The 20,009-nt window shown below is 47.7% G+C and overlaps 1 protein-coding gene across 1 annotated transcript in view; it reads left to right on the top strand.

Moving 5' to 3' along the window:
- Window positions 1–20,009, top strand: part of LOC144819159 (uncharacterized) — a 505,388-nt gene that overhangs the window by 168,005 nt on the left and 317,374 nt on the right. The gene's annotated exons all lie outside the window — the stretch shown is intronic.

Genomic DNA, 20,009 nt, shown 5'->3' on the forward strand with positions numbered 1-20,009 from the left:
TTGAGAGAGAGGCTCTCGCTTGCACGTGGGGGATTAAACACTTTAGATATTTTCTTTGGGGTTTGCCCTTCAAGATGCGCACAGACCATAAGCCTCTTGTGCATTTATTTAAAGGAGGTAGAGGTTTGGAGGGTAATGTCACTCCTAGAATATCGAAATGGATCTTATCAGTACTTGAGTACAATTTTCAGATGGAATATGTGAAAGGGGAGAAGAATGTTATTGCGGATTGTTTATCTAGAATGCCTATAGACTTAGTAGATCAGATAGATAAAGAAGCTCCTATAATTAGTTGCGATGAAATTCTTGCTTTTGCTAAAAGTGATTGGGAATCTGCCATGGCAGATGATCAATTAATTCCTTTGGTTATGAAACATGTTTCCGAGGGATGGTCTAGGGAATCCCTCAATGACACTCGCTTGAAGAGTTTTTCTAATGTAGAAGCTGAGTTGAGTGTATCTGAAGGGAAGTTGTGGAGAAGAAACAGATTAGTGCCACCGTGCAATCTTAGATCAAAGATTATGAATATAGCACATGAAGGCCATTTGGGAGGAACATGACCAAGAGGAGGATTCGCGAATCCTATTGGTGGCCAGGGATGGATGGTGAAATTGATGAGTTGGTTAGGCATTGTCATGCGTGTGCTGCTAGCGATAAAACGAAAATTGTTAGGCAGCCTTCTCTTTCTTGTGTTGAATTTCCGGTACGGCCCTGGGAGAAATTAGCGATTGATTTCTTGGGACCTATTTCCAAGTTGGGTACTCGGAATAGGTTCATAATGGTTCTTGTGGACTATCATTCTAAGTGGTTCGTAATGGAGTCCACTGAAAGTATTGACACAAAGAGAGTGATAAGTTTTTTGGAGAGAACGTTTTTAAACGAAGGTATTCCAAAAACTTTGGTTTCTGATAATGGTGTGCAGCTGGTGTCGAGACAAATGAAGGAATTTTTAGATGGTTTGGGAATTTGTCATGAGAAGGTGGCGTTGTTTAGGCCACAGGCCAATGGCCTTGTGGAAAGGATCAATAGGTTGTTGATGGAGAACATACAGTTGTCATTGGCGAATGGTTTAGTGTGGTCTGAGGAGCTTAAGAAAATGATCTGGTCTTACAGGATTACTCCACATTCAGTCACTGGTATCTCTCCATTTGTCTCTCTAAAGGGGCGTGAGCCAGGTTTGAAGGAAGTTCCAGGTTGGCTCAAGAACAAGGAATGTGTGTGGGTTGACCGATCGAGCGTGAAAGATTGTGTTGTTAGTAGGCAGCGTAATTCTACACATTCATACAATCTCAGAATGAGGGTGAAAGATCCGAATATATGTGTTGGTGATTGGGTTGTGACAAAGAAATGTGGTATTGTAGCTAAGGGAGAAAGTAAATATTCTCAACCTAAAAAAGTAAAGGTTGTGAAGAAAAATGTTCTCATTCTAAATGATGGTTCTGCTTGGAGCTGTGGGAATGTTGCAAAGTGTAATGCTCCATAGACTTCTATTTATTCCTGTATGCTTTGTTTTCTTTTGATATTTCATTGTACATTTTCTTCTGATATTGAAATGGGGGGACATGTGTTGGGATCTATACTCATTGGAATTGTGGGGATGTTGCTAGGAGGTTAGAATGTTATGATGTGATTAGTAGACAGTACAGAGGAAGCTGTGGAAGGAGCTGGAGGTCTCTTCACTTCTGACTAATAAATACTTCTTCAACTACCAAACTTGGATTGAAGGTATCTTCTTTACAATTACTTTTCCAGTCTGTAACAACTGGTCAAGGAAGACACTTATTTGCCCATGCGATGAAACATCCGCCCAATCAAACATTCATTGTATTCTTTTTTGTAAATGTTATTCAGCTCCTAGGGCGGCCTTCCTGAAACCAATCTTGAGGGCATGGGGCCACCGCACTTGTAGAATTGCCTTTATTAGGCTGCAATAGCTAGAAAATGTTATTGTTGTACACGCTGTATCTAGTTTTTTTTAAACCATTGATCAAGTTTAGGAATTCAATGCAATGAACTTTGTAAATTAACTGCATTTTAGACTTTCTTGAATTTCTTGGTATTACTAGATTTTAACCCTGGTGAATGTAATAACCCTTTTTTTTCTGTAACTTACGTGTTATGCACTTTTTAAATGTATGCTTTTATGACTTCAAACATGAATCTCGAATAAAGCTTTTTGAATTTGAATTTGATTTGAAATGTTTCCAGCATAAAATGTGATTCCCTAAGCAAACTGAAAGCCATGCTCTTGCAAAAATATGTGGCCTTAACTTCAGCCAAAGAGACGTTTGATTTTCAGGTTGCAATGTCCTCGTCTGAGATACAATCACTACTCCACACAAACTTCCCTCTGCATTTTGCGGAGCTGTTCCATTCTATCTTTAACAGTTATGCCAGGATTCCCTGCCCAATTTACTCGCGGCTCTGCCCACTTCGTACTATGCTCTACGGGCAGATCGGCCTCCTAGCGCAAAACATGCTGCTAGCAAAGCAGGGGGGGGTGGCTCTGATCATTCGTTCCGGCTTACACTTTCAACTACTATCCTACTCACTTATCCCAGCAGTTGACTATTTGGTACTACGCTCTACCTCTTTTCACATGCCAATCACTTGTGTTTTAATGTATCGTCCACCCCAAAAAATGCCTCCCTTCCTTCCGGCCTTTCAGGACTTGTTAGCCACATTGGCCGTGAATAACTCGGCGGTCCTGGTACTTGGAGATTTTAATTTTTGGCCATCTGACCCGGCTGAAGACGACCCTTCCAGAGACTTCACCGAATTACTTCACAGTCTGAATTTTGTATCACATATTCATACCCCAACCCACGTTCAAGGCCACATTTTCGACCAAGTTTGGTCTCTCAATATTCCTATCCCTGCTCCTACTGTCACCCCTTGTTTGTGGTCCGATCATTATTTGATTTCCTTTCTCCTGGATTTAAGCTTAACCACAAACCCCCCCCTGCCCCAGAATACCTGGGCTCGTAATTGGGGTAAAGCTGATATTTCCTCTCTCTGTTCCTCTTTATTAGCCTCTTGTCCAGCTATAGAGGAACTCTCCATACCGCTTCAAGCAGAGACCTTAAATAAATGGCTGTCCAATGCCTGTGATCAGGTGGCCCCACTAAGGCGCATTAGAGTAAGACGCGCCTATGATGTTAACAAATGGTTCAGCCCGGAGCTCAAGGAGAAAAAAACGGCTGCTCGCCGAGTAGAGCGTGCATGGAGACGCACCTATTGCACTGCCTCTAAATCACGGTACTCCTCCATTCAGGCTGAGTACAAGAAAGCCATCCTCGACGCTAAAACCAGCTATTTCTCCAACAAGATCCTCCCGGCAGAGAACCAACCTAGAGAAATCTTCGCTACAGTCATTGAATTGGCCTCTTCGGACAGGACCACTTCCAAGTCTGTACCTTCCCAACCCCTGTGCGATTCACTGAACAATTTTTTTATTAACAAAATTGCAGACATTAAGGCTAACATTCCCCCTCCTTCCCCAGCCTTTTTTAACCCTGACCCACCACTCAATACCCATCACCTTGATCATATAGCTCCCCTGTCTAAAGAAACATTTCTTTCCTTGCTCCCCTATGTCAAGTCTGGATCCCCTTCTGATATCTGCCCGGCCTACATTTTGCGCGATATCTTCCTGACTTGTTCTTCCCCTCCTCCCAAAATTTCTCAACGAGACACTCAAGTCAGGAATTGTCCCTCCCTGCCATAAAACAGCCACTATCATCCTAATCTTAAAAAAACAGGCACAGATTCAACAGCGTTAGTAAACTATCTGCCTATTTCCCTCCTTCCTTACCTGGCCAAAGTCCTTGAACGCCACGCCACCAAAGTTCTCAGTTCTTTCATCGAGGACAGTGGTTACCTTGCTCCGAGCCAAGCGGGATTCCGCCCTCTCCATTCCACCGAAAAGGTGGTGATCTCCGTCATGGACACACTTAGAGAGGGGCTTGATGCTAACCTCCCTCAGGCACTGGTTCTTCTTGACCTGTCGGCCAGTGGTGGACCACACCATCCTTCTCTCCCGTGTCGAGGCGGCAGGCATTGGAGGCTCTGCCCTGGACTGGCTTAGCTCATCCCTGAGCGACCGCTCACAGGCAGTCCATTTGGCGGATTATTCCTCCCCTGCTCATAAAGTGCAATGTGGCGTTCCCCAGGGATCTTCTCTCTCCCCTCTTCTTTTTAATTTTTATATCTTTCCACTTATTTTTGCTCTGCAGAGGATGGAGGTCACGGTGTTTAATTACGCCGATGACCTCCAGCTCATTTTCAATCTTTCTGATTCCTCTGATTCTATTCACAACTTCCAGTCGGTGATGGTCTTTATCAGGGCTTGGATGAGCTTTAACCATCTTAAGCTCAACCCTGATAAGACCGAGCTTCTCCTCACTGGTGGTAAACTTAACCCTTGGTCTTCTATTTTTTGGCCCCCTCTTTTGGTCCTCCCCCCTCTCCTTCTCCTTCCGTTAAGACTTTGGGGATTACGCTCAATCAACACCTTACCCTACACTCCCAGATTAGCACGGTGGTTTCTTCTTGTTTTTTTATGTTACTCACTATTCGAAAAATCTCACGTTTTTTTTTCCCTTTCAGCTCTCAAACTGATTCTTATGGCCATGGTCCTTTCCCGTTTAGATTACGGTAACATGCTGTACAATGGTGTTCCTGCCTACGCCATCCGGCGGCTCCAACTAGTGCAGAACCAAGCTGCTCGCCTGGTCTACGGCTTATCTAAATCACATCACATCACTCCTCTCCTCAGATCCCTCCATTGGCTCCCTATTAGAGAAAGGGCCCTTTTTTAGATGGGATGTATTACGTTTCAGGCCCTTGCGGGAACAGCTCCGACTTTTATCAAGTCCAAAATTGAACCCTATATCCCTAGTAGACAACTGCGCTCCTCCTCTTTGTCTCTCTTGGTGGTGCCCAGGTTCAGGAAGAGCAGAATGGGAGGTTCTAAGTTTTCTGTCCTTGCTCCGCTGTTTTGGAACTCCCTACCTCTCTCCATTAGAACGGTAGCATCTTATCTGGAGTTTCGCAGCACTTTGAAAACTCTTTTGTTCTCACAGGCTTTTACTACTTAAACTGCTATGCCATCTGACCTAGGATTCTTCCCCCTCATCGCCATGAAACCGCTAGGTAAACGAGCGCTTAACAAATACCCTTAAATTCAAATTCAATTCATACCATCTTTCTTACACTACATGTTGGGAAGCGTTTTTGGAGGACTCCCACTTATCCTACTACTTGTGGCGGGGATCATGATTTTATTTTTTCTGCTCTGCATTGGACATTCAGTTCAACTCGGAATGGAGACAGCCCTGTTAGTGCTGCATTGCCATGAGCGCATGGTACACTGCTTTCCCACACCCTGGCTTCAAGAACTGAATGAGCAATGTTTCTTATCATTCAGGCCTGCCTGACTTGACTGCATACAACCGGTCTTCTGCAGTATGCTCTGCAGCCAAGAATGCGCCCTGGATATATGTCTCAGATCAGAATTGGTTGTGCCACCGGACATTGAAGTACTGAAGGACTCCTTAAAGGCCCATGCATATCGCTGACCCCAGCATATTCTACTGATGATGAATCCATTCTTAAAGCTACCCTGGGATGCTTCAGCTCCTAGTGATGTGAGCAACAGCTCTGGAGGAAACTTATGGGAAACGCCACTCCCAGCGGCTGCTGTGGGAACTGGTTTGAATCACCTTTGCTCTATAACATGCTATGAGGTGCGCCTCTGGGAATATCTGCGGATGTGGTAACAGCAATGTAGAGTCTACCACTCGGAACATATAAACAATTGTCCTTTTCTGTGTGGGAACAATTTGGCTCTCTTTTAGATAAAATTAACCAAAACATCTTTTCCTTTTACTAGGCGCCATGGCTTTCTGAGTGCTTGGGATCTCTAATGATATAAGGACTTAAAGACTTTTAAGAAGATATTTTAATGGGAAGCCTGCATTTAGATGCTTTTGAGAAAAGTTTTTACAATTTTCTTAATTGTCTGCTGACTTTTTACATAGCTTTTTAGATATCAACCCTTAGTATGAGGAGTGGGTGTTATATTCCCGAATTAGCCCATGTATTGTAGTCACTTATTTCTTACATTGTCCTCGCAAATAACACTTTCAGCTTCGACCTTTTGCCCATATTTGCGTGCAAGACAATGTTGGATTTGTTTCTCTGAAACTAAACTTGTTTTTACATTTAGCTTTGCACAAGATTATCACAACTCCCTGAGCATCATGTACAAGGTCTCGTTTCACACTAAGTACAAATGTTAGCACTACCTTTATCCAAGAGGAAACAGGGTATCTACATATCCATAACATCGCTAATATATACGCACATTGAAAGGCTGCTTTCTATTATAAATGATGAGCATCACAATAGATTGGCAGTGGAGGCAATTCAGCTGACACCGAGGGTCTCTGCATGCGGATAAATCACCACTCAGTGGTCTAATATCTCGTGAGGTGTGTCTCATCTGAATCTTGTCCCACGGCAAATCTACGGACCTACCCACAGGTAAGCCCTTAAAAACCCTAAGGAAAGGATGGGGCCGATTCAGGGGACCCTCCCAGGGGAGGGTCTGGACAGCGGAAAGGTTACTCCCATGTCCTTTGTCCATTTTCTCACCAGAGCTGGGCACCCCTTCTTCTTGTACAGTCTGTGCACTCTGGACTTCGCTGGACTTTGTTTTGGCTCGCCTTTGTCTTCTCTTCCACTGTGCTGCATTGTCTGTGCCTGTCCACCATACAGAAACCTTACAAGGCCTGTGAGTATCAAAGACACCTAAAGGAATCTCCCTTGAAGTGAAGGAGTCACTTCCCTGCATTCGCAGGCACAGCAATTAAGTTGACCGCTCTGCTGATACTGAGCTCCTCCAAACTCCGAAGGGTTCTGCAATACTGGTGGTAGTTTTCCAAAGCTCCCGAGGCCTGCCCTGCCTTATTACCATGTTGGAGGCCAGTATCCCTTGTGGGAACTGGAATAACTGAACCCCTATGTACCACGTCAACTTGCAGTTGCAAAGGCTTGTTGACTTCCTTCCAGTGAGATCTTCGGTCTCCAAGTAGCCCCAACTTCAAGCATCTCCAGTGACTAGAATCTTCAACCACACCACATCGTTTGCACTGTGGCCTCCATCTTTTTGTGAGCTGCTTGAGGTTGTCTTATGACTCCAGTGCCTCGGACCTGTGGGCCCATTTGATGGTCACCTTTGTTTCTTTTGGGCTCTCCTGATTGCTCTGGGCCTGCCCTGACTCTCTCCCCTTTGTGGTGAGTCTCCTGAACCTTGCTGGTCCCGAAGTTGATGTGAGAAGTTGGCCTGGTATATGCTGCTCACTAGTTCTAGTGATCACCTTGTACCATGCCAAACAACCCTTTTGGTGCAGGTTGTAAAGTCAACCTTATAGACAAGCTATCCTAGGGGTAGCATGGACTAAGCAGTCTTAGGCTAAACTCTGTAAAGGCATGTGAAGCAAGCTGTTTTACCATACACAATCCCCTTGAATACCAAATGAAAGGACACCACACAGATATATATTGAAAATATATATATATTTATTTCTACAAATATCCCCTATACTCTTTATGAGCACAGAAGCAAATGCGCTAAAACAAAACACAGTTTAAATACACAAAAGTTGCACGAATAAGGATGAGCCCTAGGGGCCACCTAAACCATATACTAAAATAGTGGTATAAGAACCACTATGGGGAAAGTGAAGAGGCCTAGGGCCTGGGGAATCGCTGGAGCTGATCGGGACTAGCAGTGAAGAAGTCGGTAAAGGCCCGCGGGACTCGGGTGCAGTGCGGAAAGCGCACGCAATACCAATGCAATGTCAATGGTGCGTAAAAGTTACAAAGTCAGTTATTAAGGAACCTTCCGAGTGACCTAGAAAGATGAAACTTTAGACACAGACACTAGAGGTGTGTAGCAGTGTGGGAACACCGGCGGAGCTGAGTTACCTCACCCACAGGAAGCGGGTGCACAGGGTCGAAGTAGTGTCGGGTTTCGTCACGCAGGTCGATGGTGCTTGGAGCTGAAGATGCTGCAGGCGGCTCGATGTGAAGAGTTCCGGTGGATCCAAGGGTGGATCTGAAGAGGTGAAGACCTGAAAGCAGAGGGGACAATGTTCAAAGTCCCTAGCCAGTGACTACCGTGGAACCAGAGTGGAACCAGGCGATGTCGGGTGCAAACAGGCGTCGAGGTGTAGCTTCTCTCTGCAGCCACGTGGACACGAGGGGTCGAAGACGTCCAGGAGTCGGTCACGAGCTGTCCCACGCAGGCTTCTCGCTGTTGGCGGTGTCGGCAATCGGATGGAAGCAAACAGGCCTTGGCTAAGGCAAGCCACGCAGGAATCGAAAAAGGCTTGTCACTCGGACCAGCAAGGTCAGAGCGGGTGCTCCCTTTTACAGGAGCAAGGGCAAGTCTGGAGCAACCAGACCTGCGGTGAAAGTTGTAGGTTTGGTCGCCAAGATGGCCGCTAGCCACGTGGCAAGTGCCCGGGATGGCGCGTTGAGTGGCACGGTGCAAAAGGGCCCCACGCAGATCGTGGAGATGCTGGGGGGCTGATCTTCGGTGCAAGGGCTGCTCGAGGTTAGGGCTTCTCAAACCCCAAAGCACAGCGTCGAGGGTGCCTCTGATGCTGCGCAGTCAGCGTTTCGGGGGTCTTCCAAGAGGTCCGGTCCCACGTCTCTCGATGCCTCCATGGGTCCCTTCTTCGCAGGGACTGTGAATCGGGCGGTGAGAAGTCTGGGAGTCTGGGACTTGTCAGGCTCTGGGCTCGGGCTCCGGCGGGAGGCGGCGGCAAAGCAGACGTCGAGTTGCTGGTTGGTGCCTGTGTTCACAGGGTGGTCACTCCTTGGCCACAAGGGAGATTCTCTTCCGTCTTCTGAGCAGCAGAATGTCGAAGTCCAGTCTTCTTCTGTATTTCAAGTTGATTCAGGATGATCTGAAGTCTCAGGACACAGCTCCCACTCTTATTCGAATCTGGGGGGCCGGATCACCTACTAGGTCCCTCCTGTGGGTGTAACCAGGAAGGGGAGTGGTTACACCCCCTTTCCTTTGTCCAGTTTCGTGCCAGGACTGGGGCTGGAAGGCCCCAGCACCGGTTTGAACTGGCCTATGCACAGGGACACCTTGTGTGCCCCAGGCATGTCTGATTCTATTCAGCCCTGTCCTACCCAATACATAAAATCCTGTCTGGGGTGGTGCTAGCACCTCCCAAGGCAGGAAACCCTTTGTCCAAGCTGCCCTCGCTGGAAGGACTCCCAGCAGCAGGAGGTCAGACTTGTGTCTGCGGTGGCAGCATCCATCTTGTGATGCTGAGGCTCTGTTTAACTTTAACCGGGGTTCAGGCTAGGTACATGTCGTGTCCCTCTAGAAGGGTGGAATGCTACCCCCGTCGCCAGAACTGGCGAGGGGGTAGTATTCCAATTCGTATGACACCTTACTCGACATGTTTTGATAAAGCCAAACCCAAGATAGCATTTAACCGCGAGGATTATAATGCACTTAAGAGTATATGGTATGGCAGTATCATGAAACAGCTAAAGGACATGGTTCCGAAAGCTGCAGACAGGCTCAGCTCATGCCAGAGCACCATCTCACATATTTCCAAGCACTCTGCCTCCAGGATTGATGAGGCCTTCCATAGGAGTGGCTGATAGGAACATATGTGTCCATTTTAGGTTAGGTATAGGCATACTACACCTAAGTAAGTAGTGGTTACACCGACTTACCCCAGCTGAGTGGTCAGCCAGTTGTGTCAAATATGGAGGCCAGGCCAGGGGTGGCATAATACATGCTGCAGCCCCTGCTAGGCCTTGGAAGCACCTATGCCCTGGGTACCTGGGTACACTGTTACAGGGGCCAATAAGGTGAACCAGTTCCAATGTCGTTATGCACTTAAAGTACATGGGTAACAATTTAGAGAGAGAACAGCAGGCTGTGGGTCTGATTAGCAGGCCCACAGCCACATTAAGTCATAAACCAGTGAAGCAAAAAAGCAAAAATTTGGGGTGACCATGGGATAGCAGACCCTACTCTCCTACACAACCCCTCCCAAACGCAGGGACATTAGACTAACCTTGACCAGTTGTGTCTTCATGTTCTAAGTGGAAGTACCTGGAGAGACTATCTGCATTACCATGGTCAGTCCCTGGGCGGTGCTCCACTGTAAAGTCCATCCCCTGTAGGGAAATGGACCACCTGAGCAGTTTGGGGTTTTCACCCGTCATCTGATTAAGCCATAAGAGGGGCTTATGGTCGATCTGAATCTTGAAGTGAGTGCCAAACAAGTATGGTCTCAACTTCTTCAGGGCCCACACCACAGCAAAGGCCTCCCTCTCAATGGCTGACCAACGTTTCTCTCTGGGGGTCAGCCTTCTGCTAATGAAAGCAATGGTCTGGTCTTGACCATCTACATTAAGTTGTGAAAGCACAGCTCCCACTCCCAACTCAGAAGCATCTGTTTGGACAATAAACTCTCTTGAGTAGTCAGGACTCTTCAGGATAGGTGCAGAGCACATGGCCTTCTTCAGGTCATCAAATGCCTTTTGACAGTATTCTGTCCACTGAACCTTTTTGGGCATCTTCTTGGATGTCAGATCATTAAGAGGAGTCACAATGGACCCATAGTTCTTAACAAACTTCCTGTAGTACCCAGTCAGGCCCAAGAAAGCTCTGACCTGAGTCTGGGTAGTTGGAGGAGTCCAGTCCTTGATGGTCTGAATCTTACTCTCCAGTGGTTGAACTTGGCCTCCACCCACAAGGTGGCCCAAGTACACAACCTTACTCTGCCCTATCTGGCACTTGGTTGCCTTGATAGTGAGGCCTGCCTTTTGCAGAGCCTCTAGCACTTCCTTCAGGTGGACCAGGTGATCCTCCCAGGTGGAGCTAAAGACAGCAATATCGTCCAGATATGCTACACAAAAGTGATCCAACCCAGTAAGGACTTGATTCACCAACCTTTGGAAGGTGGCAGGTGCATTTTTCAAACCAAAGGGCATCACCACAAACTGGTAATGCCCACTGGGGGTAGAAAATGCTGTCTTGGCTTTAGACTCCTCAGCTAACCTGATTTGCCAGTAGCCAGCTGTCAAGTCAAATGTGCTCAAATACTTGGCAGAAGCCAATTTGTCTATGAGCTCATCTGCCCTTGGAATTGGGTGTGCATCTGTCCTGGTGACAGCATTGCGTCCTCTGTAATCCACACAGAACCTCATCTCTCTCTTTCCATCTTTGGTGTGAGGTTTGGGGACCAGAACCACTGGGCTAGCCCAGGGGCTCTCTGAAGGCTCAATGACACCTAACTCCAGCATCTTTTGTACCTCAGCCTTGATACAGTCTCTGACATGGTCATGTTGCCTGTAAATTTTGTTCTTTACAGGAAGACTATCACCAGTGTCCACCACATGGGTACACCAGTTAGTCTGACTGGGTGTCAGGGAGAACATATGTCGATATGACTGCAAAACCTGTCTACAGTCATGTTGCTGATGTTCAGTGAGGCTGCCATCTAAGGCCACACCATCAACTGAGCCATCCTCAGGATTCTGAGTCAGCAGGTCTGGGAGAGGGTCACTCTCTTCCTCCTGCCCCTCATCTGTAGCCATGAGCAAGCCCATGTCTTTCCTGTCAACATATGCTTTCAGCCTGTTAACATGGAGCACCCTGTGGGGGCTCCTGGGAGTTCCAAGGTCCACCAAGTAGGTAACCTCTCCCTTTTTCTCAAGGATTGTATGGGGTCCAGACCATTTGTCTTGGAGTGCTGCTGGGGCCACTGGCTCCAACACCCATACCTTCTGTCCAGGCTGGTACTCAGTCAGGACAGCCTTTTGGTCATGCCAGGCTTTCTGTAATTCCTGGCTTGCCTCAAGGTTTTTGGATGCCTTCTCCATATACTCAGCCATCCTGGAGCGGAGACCAAGTACATAGTCCACTATGTCTTGCTTGGGCTTTTTGAGAGGTAACTCCCATCCTTCCCTCACCAGACATAGGGGTCCTCTTACAGGGTGCCCAAACAACAATTCAAAGGGGCTGACGCCAACATCTTTTTGTGGGACTTCTCTGTAAGCAAACAGAAGGCAGGGCAGAAGGATATCCCATCTTCGCCTGAGCTTCTCAGGTAATCCTTTGATCATGCCCTTTAGGGTCTTGTTGAATCTCTCAATAAGCCCATTGCACTGTGGATGATAGGGAGTGGTGAACTTATAGTTGACACCACATTCCTTCCACATAGCTGTCAAGTATCCTGACATGAAGTTTGCACCCCTGTCAGATACTACCTCCTTAGGAAACCCCACTCTGGAGAAAACTCCAAGTAAGGCCCTGGCCACAACAGGAGCTGTTGTGGTCCTAAGTGGCATTGCCTCTGGGTACCTGGTGGCATGGTCCACCACCACCAGTATGAATCTGTGCCCAGATGCTGTAGGGGGATCCATTGATCCAACAATGTCAATCCCTACCCTTTCAAAGGGCACCCCCACCACAGGTAGTGGTATCAGGGGGGGCCTTTGTGGTACTACCTGCTTTGCCACTGGCTTGGCAGGTTACACAGGAGCGACAAAACTCCTTTGTATCTTCTGACATGTGAGGCCAGTGAAAGTGACAGACAAGTCTGTCCCATGTTTTGTTCTGGCCTAGGTGTCCTGCTAAGGGAATATCGTGTGCCAAGGTAAGCAGGAAGCCCCTAAATTGCAGAGGTATTACCAACCTCCTGGTTGTACCAGGCTTGGGGTCTCTACCCTCTGAATAAAGGAGCCCATCATCCCAATAGACCTTATGGGTACCTTGAGCATTCCCAGCAGCCTCAGCAGCAGCCTGCTGTCTGAGGGGTTCAAGAGAGGGACAGGATAACTGAGCCTGCCCCAAGTCTGCCCTAGAAGGTCCCCCTGTCCCCAGAAACTCAACCTGATCAGGTTCAAGTTCTATAGGGACAGTTCCTTCAGGGGTCTCAGAATCATCTTCCTGTGAAGGCTGATCCTCACTTGTAGGCATTTGGGAAGGCACAGCCTTTACCCTCCTGTTCCTTGTCTTGGAAGGTACTTGGTCCATTGTTCCAGGATCCAAGACCTGAGGTTCAGAGAGGCACTTTTTGGCCTGTGACCTGGTCACAGCAAGGACATGTGATGATATCCCTAACATCTCTGCATGAGTCCTGTACTCACTTCTGACCATAGAGAGCTCTCCAGGTCATTGCCCAACAAACATTCTACTGGGAGATCAGCACTAACCACAACTCTTTTTAGGCCAGTTACCCCTCCCCAGGAAAAGTTAACAATTGCCACACTATGTGTAGTAGTGACATTGCTGGCGTTGGTCACCAGGTAATTATCACCTGGTAGGTACTGTCCAGGGTCCACAAAGCTAGGCGTCACCATAGTGACACTGGCACATGTGTCCCTGTATGCTTGAGCCACTTTTTCATTAATTAAAGGTGTCTGTCTGTACTTGCCCAAATTATTGGGACTGATAGTAGGGGGAAAATCAATCTCCCCATCACAAATCAGAACAGCCTGTGTGGGGATTCTGACTAGGTCAGAATCTCCCTCAGTTCCCAAGGTGATACCCACTACCCCCTTAGTCTGTGGACCAACACTGCTAACTGTACTAGTGGGTGCAGGTGCCTTAGGGGCTGCAGTGTTGGGGGCTCCACCCTTTTTACAATCACTTGTCCAGTGAGTGGTGTTTTTGCAAAAGCTACACCAGGGTTTTCTTTGACCTTCTTTCTTCTTCTTCTTGGAAGGTTGGGACCCACCCTCAGTATTAGTTTGGGGTCCTGTTGAAGACTTCTGGTCTTTAGTTTTCTGCTCCCCACCCGTCTGGTCTGTTTTCTTTTGGTCACCACCCTGGTTCTGGTTCTGGTTCTTTTGCTTAACTCTGGTTCTAACCCATTTGTCTGCCCTCTTTCCCAATTCTTGGGGAGAGGTTAGATCTGAGTCAACCAAATGTTGATGCAACTGCTGGTTCTGCCAGTTATTTAAAATCTGTTCTCTCATAAGCAAATTGTACGATCCTTCATAGTCTGTAACCTTACTTCCCAGCAACCAGCCCTCCAGAGCCTTAGTGGCACATTCAACAAATTCAGACCAGTCCTGAGTCTGTGTCTTCTGGGTATCTCTGAACATTAACCTGTACTGTTCAGTGGTTAAGCCTAACCCATCAATCAGAGCACTCTTCAGGACCAGGTAGTTTCTAGAATCCCCATCACTAACTGTGAGGAGTCTGTCTCGGCCTCTACCTTCAAAGGAGAGCCACAAGATTGCTGCCCACTGCTCCTAAGGGACCTGCTGTACTTTGCAAGCTCTCTCAAGTGCAGTCATCCACTTGTGGATATCATCCCCAACCTTGTAGGGGGGCACAATCTTACTCAGGTTTCTGTTGTCATAGGACCTGTCTTTATCCTTAGGGATAGTGCTCCCACCAGTGGATCCTAATCCGCTCTCTCTAAGCTGCCTTGCTCTAGCAAGTTTCTCTTTGGCCAGGGCAACTTCTAATTCTTGCTTCTGGATCCTAAGTTCAGCCTCTCTCATTTTGGCCTCATGTTCCCTTCTCTGAGGGCTAGTCAACTCCCTTCTGGAGTTGCCATGAGAACCTCTAGAAACATGGGAAGTATTGGATTCACCTGAGTGATTCCTCCTCCTCCTATGCTCCTGGTTAAGTCCATTTGGGGGTCTGAATGGGTTGGACCCACCTTCAGTCCCAAATAAGCTTAAGTTAGCCTGGTTAAGCCTGCTGACTAACACCTGGCTATTTCTATCATCATCAGAATCACTTTCTTCCTCCTCCTCCTCCTCTTCTTCTTCCTCAGGCTGAGTATTCCCAGGGGTCTGGTCTTCCTCATCTATCTGGATGACAGGGGCAGGGGCATCAGGGTTATCATCTTCAGAAGGTGAAACTTCCTCACCAGTCCCTGAGGGGCCTGGTTTGGAGTTCTTTAGAGCTTCAGACTGGTCTAACAGCTCTCTGAGGTGTCCTGCTGTAGGAGTAGGACCTGTTTTGATTCCTCTCATGGAACACAGTTGCCTCAGTTCCTTAAATGGAAAGATAGCAAATTTGGATGGTGCCCTTGGAGGGTCACTCTCAACAGAGTTGGGTCCAGTGGATCCCTCTGCTCCAGACATTGCTCTAGTGTGGTGGATGTGTTGCAATCTACCTACACTTGTGTTTTCCTACTAAACCTATCTAGTAGTTGTAGTCAGGGTGTGCTACTCCCTATCCTCTACAACAACTAAGTTCAGTAGAACTTAAGTATATCTAGTCTTGTTTTAGTGTACCTATCAGGTACCTGTATGATCTTTCAAATGATATTTTCAAAGATTGTAATGGTAAAACAACAGCAAGCTCAAATCCCAATCCGCTGCTCACCAATGTTGAGAAGTTGGCCTGGTATATGCTGCTCACTAGTTCTAGTGATCACCTTGTACCATGCCAAACAACCCTTATGGTGCAGGTTGTAAAGTCAACCTTATAGACAAGCTATCCTAGGGGTAGCATGGACTAAGCCGTCTTAGGCTAAACTCTGTAAAGGCATGTGAAGCAAGCTGTTTTACCATACACAATCCCCTTGAATACCAAATGAAAGGACACCACACAGATATATATTGAAAATATATATATATTTATTTCTACAAATATCCCCTATACTCTTTATGAGCACAGAAGCAAATGCGTTAAAACAAAACACAGTTTAAATACACAAAAGTTGCACAAATATGGATGAGCCCTAGGGGCCACCTAAACCATATACTAAAATAGTGGTATAAGAACCACTATGGGGAAAGTGAAGAGGCCTAGGGCCTGGGGAATCGCTGGAGCTGATCGGGACTAGCAGTGAAGAAGTCGGGAAAGGCCCGCAGGACTCGGGTGCAGTGCGGAAAGCGCACGCAATACCAATGCAATGTCAATGGTGCGTAAAAGTTACAAAGTCAGTTATTAAGGAACCTTCCGAGTGACCTAGAAAGATGAAACTTTAGACACAGACACTAGAGGTGTGTACCAGTGTGGGAACACCGGCGGAGCTGAGTTACCTCACCCACAGGAAGCGGGTGCACAGGGTCGAAGTAGTGTCGGGTTTCGTCACGCAGGTCGATGGTGCTTGGAGCTGAAGATGCTGCAGGCGGCTCGATGTGAAGAGTTCCGGTGGATCCAAGGGTGGATCTGAAGAGGTGAAGACCTGAAAGCAGAGGGGACAATGTTCAAAGTCACTAGCCAGTGACTACCGTGGAACCAGAGTGGAACCAGGCTATGTCGGGTGCAAACAGGCGTCGAGGTGTAGCTTCTCTCTGCAGCCACGTGGACACGAGGGGTCGAAGACGTCCAGGAGTCGGTCACGAGCTGTCCCACGCAGGCTTCTCGCTGTTGGCGGTGTCGGCAACCGGATGAAAGCAAACAGGCCTTGGCTAAGGCAAGCCACGCAGGAATCGAAAAAGGCTTGTCACTCGGACCAGCAAGGTCAGAGCGGGTGCTCCCTTTCACAGGAGCAAGGGCAAGTCTGGAGCAACCAGACCTGCAGTAAAAGTTGTAAGTTTCGTCGCCAAGATGGCCGCTAGCCACGTGGCAAGTGGCCGGGATGGCGCGTCGAGTGGCACGGTGCAAAAGGGCCCCACGCAGATCGTGGAGATGCTGGGGGGCTGATCTTTGGCGCAAGGGCTGCTCGAGGTTAGGGCTTCTCAAACCCCAAAGCACAGCGTCGAGGGTGCCTCTGATGCTGTGCAGTCAGCGTTTCGGGGGTCTTCCAAGAGGTCCGGTCCCACGTTTCTCGATGCCTCCATGGGTCCCTTCTTCACAGGGACTGTGAATCGGGCGGTGAGAAGTCTGGGAGTCTGGGTCTTGTCAGGCTCTGGGCTCGGGCTCCGGTGGGAGGCGGCGGCAAAGCAGACGTCGAGTTGCTGGTTGGTGCCTGTGTTCACAGGGTGGTCACTCCTTGGCCACAAGGGAGATTCTCTTCCGTCTTCTGAGCAGCAGAATGTTGAAGTCCAGTCTTCTTCTGTATTTCAAGTTGATTCAGGATGATCTGAAGTCTCAGGACACAGCTCCCACTCTTATTCGAATCTGGGGGGCCGGATCACCTACTAGGTCCCTCCTCTGGGTGGAACCAGGAAGGGGAGTGGTTACACACCCTTTCCTTTGTCCAGTTTCGCGCCAGGACTGGGGCTGGAAGGCCCCAGCACCGGTTTGAACTGGCCTATGCACAGGGACACCTTGTGTGCCTCAGGCATGTCTGATTCTATTCAGCCCTGTCCTACCCAATACAAAAAATCCTGTCTGGGGTGGTGCTAGCACCTTCCAAGGCAGGAAACCCTTTGTCCAAGCTGCCCTCGCTGGAAGGACTCCCAGCAGCAGGAGGTCAGACTTGTGTCTGCGGTGGCAGCATCCATCTTGTGATGCTGAGGCTCTGTTTAACTTTAACCGGGGTTCAGGCTAGGTACATGTCGTATCCCTCTAGAAGGGTGGAATGCTACCCCCGTCACCAGAACTGGCGAGGGGGTAGTATTCCAATTCGTATGACACCTTACTCGACATGTTTTGATAAAGCCAAACCCAAGATAGCATTTAACCGCGAGGATTATAATGCACTTAAGAGTATATGGTAGGGCAGTATCATGAAACAGCTAAAGGACATGGTTCCGAAAGCTGCAGACAGGCTCAGCTCATGCCAGAGCACCATCTCACATATTTCCAAGCACTCTGCCTCCAGGATTGATGAGGCCTTCCATAGGAGTGGCTGATAGGAACATATGTGTCCATTTTAGGTTAGGTATAGGCATACTACACCTAAGTAAGGGGTGGTTACACCGACTTACCCCAGCTGAGTGGTCAGCCAGTTGTGTCAAATATGGAGGCCAGGCCAGGGGTGGCATAATACATGCTGCAGCCCCTGGTAGGCCTTGGAAGCACCTATGCCCTGGGTACCTGGGTACACTGTTACAGGGGCCAATAAGGTGAACCAGTTCCAATGTCGTTATGCACCTAAAGTACATGGGTAACAATTTAGAGAGAGAACAGCAGGCTGTGGGTCTGATTAGCAGGCCCACAGCCACATTAAGTCATAAACCAGTGAAGCAAAAAAGCAAAAATTTGGGGTGACCATAGGATAGCAGACCCTACTCTCCTACAGTTGCTCCGTTCTCCGTTTCTGTATTTGTTGCATTTTCCAAGGCTTGTTGTTGCTCCCGCCGGACACCGACCCCTCAGCACTTGACATCCTTTGTGGGAACGCTCAAACATGGCTTATGGTCTTCCTCAGCATTGCATGATCCTCACAGCTGCAGAGTCAAGGTAATTGTCATCTCTTCTGCAACACCTGACATCAGAGAGCATTCGTCTTCCAAGCCTCCTGGTCATCCCTGAGTGACATAGACTCTGCCCCTCTGCTTGTGGGTACCTCTCATCCAGAATCCATCCTCAGATTCCACTGGACACTTTCTCCTCCTCCAGCAGCGGCACTTTCCTGAAGTCCTCAATTGGGTTCGACGGTGGTTCCTGACACCACCCACATGTATGCACCTGGCTTTCCTGGTGTAGGTAACGTGGGTACTAGGGTATCGATCGGTGGGGTGGCTCTTTAACCTTCTGTCTTCAATAGGGTTTCTTCAGGGTCCACTGGGAATCATCCTTAATCTTTAAAAATCCAACCGCTACTTACACGTAGACTTGTACGGAGCACGCTGTCTTGTTCCTATACTGCACATGCTTTCCGTGGGGTCCCTATCTACTTACCTTGGTCTCCAGCACTTCTACGTCATCTTGACATCATCCTGACTCAAGTCATTGTTCTAATACCACTTTCTTAATATATGGTTTGGTCCCCCCCTAGGGCCCACTCTGTATTCTGTGCTATTTACTGTGTTTCTTTGCTAAGTATTGTGTGCATTGTGTTTATCTCCGTGTAAGAGATATTTGAACAAACTATACAGTATAATATAATAAATGCATATTTCTATAAATACTTGGTCTGGTTCTCTTTCACTTAATCTGTACTATAAGATTGCAATTTGGTAACACAAGTAGCTTTATACTCCTTCAAGACTAAGCCTGAAGGCTGCTCTCCACAGCTTGAGAGAACAGAATCTGTCTCACTGACAAGTGGAAACTTATTAGTGTCCTTAGAGAGATCTAACTATAAGGACAGATATCCATTAGTTACCGGTGGTGCCATACTTTGTCATCATCTGGGTCTCCTCCAGATGCCAGTATAGTGACCCTGAGGGCTCAACCCCTATCCTCTGAACCTTTGGTTCTCTTTTACTTAATTGGTTCAGAGGACTGTTTGGAGTACCGACGGACAGAGCAGTGCTTCTTCTCCCAGAGCCGCAGCCAGGTGAGGTGAGGTCTGATCCTCATGCTTGACGGTGGCTATTTGCACTACGCCATCTGCAGAGGACTCGGTGTACTCCTTGGATTTCAGGTGACATGGTTGTAATAATTCCAACCTATTTATTATGTCGGCCCTGTTGATTACCAAGACAGTTATTTGCTGAAAGCCGTCTTTTTGCACTGATTTTTTTCCCATCATGTTGATTAGCTGCTCGCGTCTGTAGGTCATTCAGTTACCCATGAGTGTTTGTTAGGACATAACTCAACAGGTCCAAAAGGTTATCACTCTTGAGTTACCTCGCCCCTGCTCTTGATAGGGGTTGAGCCCTCAGCGTCACTATAGTGACATCAGGAGGAGACCCAGATGATGACAATGTATGGCACCACCGGTGACTGATGGATATCCGTCCTTATAATTAGATCTCTCTAAGGACACTAATAAGTTTCCACTTGTCAGTGGGATAGATTCTGTTCTCTCAAACTTTCTCTTTATTGTTTAGACCTGTGGGTAGGTTTGTGTATTATTTGCTAGGTATGGGGAGTTTACCCACGCAAGGTCTTTAAACATTCCTTGAGAGCCCTTGTTAACTGTTGATCTGTTTGCTCTCCACAGCTACCACTTAGAGAGCTTTCTGTGGCTGTGTAAGGACTCTTAAATCAC

This window comes from Lissotriton helveticus, chromosome 2_1, assembly GCF_964261635.1.
Source record: "Lissotriton helveticus chromosome 2_1, aLisHel1.1, whole genome shotgun sequence".
Taxonomy (NCBI): Eukaryota; Metazoa; Chordata; class Amphibia; order Caudata; family Salamandridae; genus Lissotriton; species Lissotriton helveticus.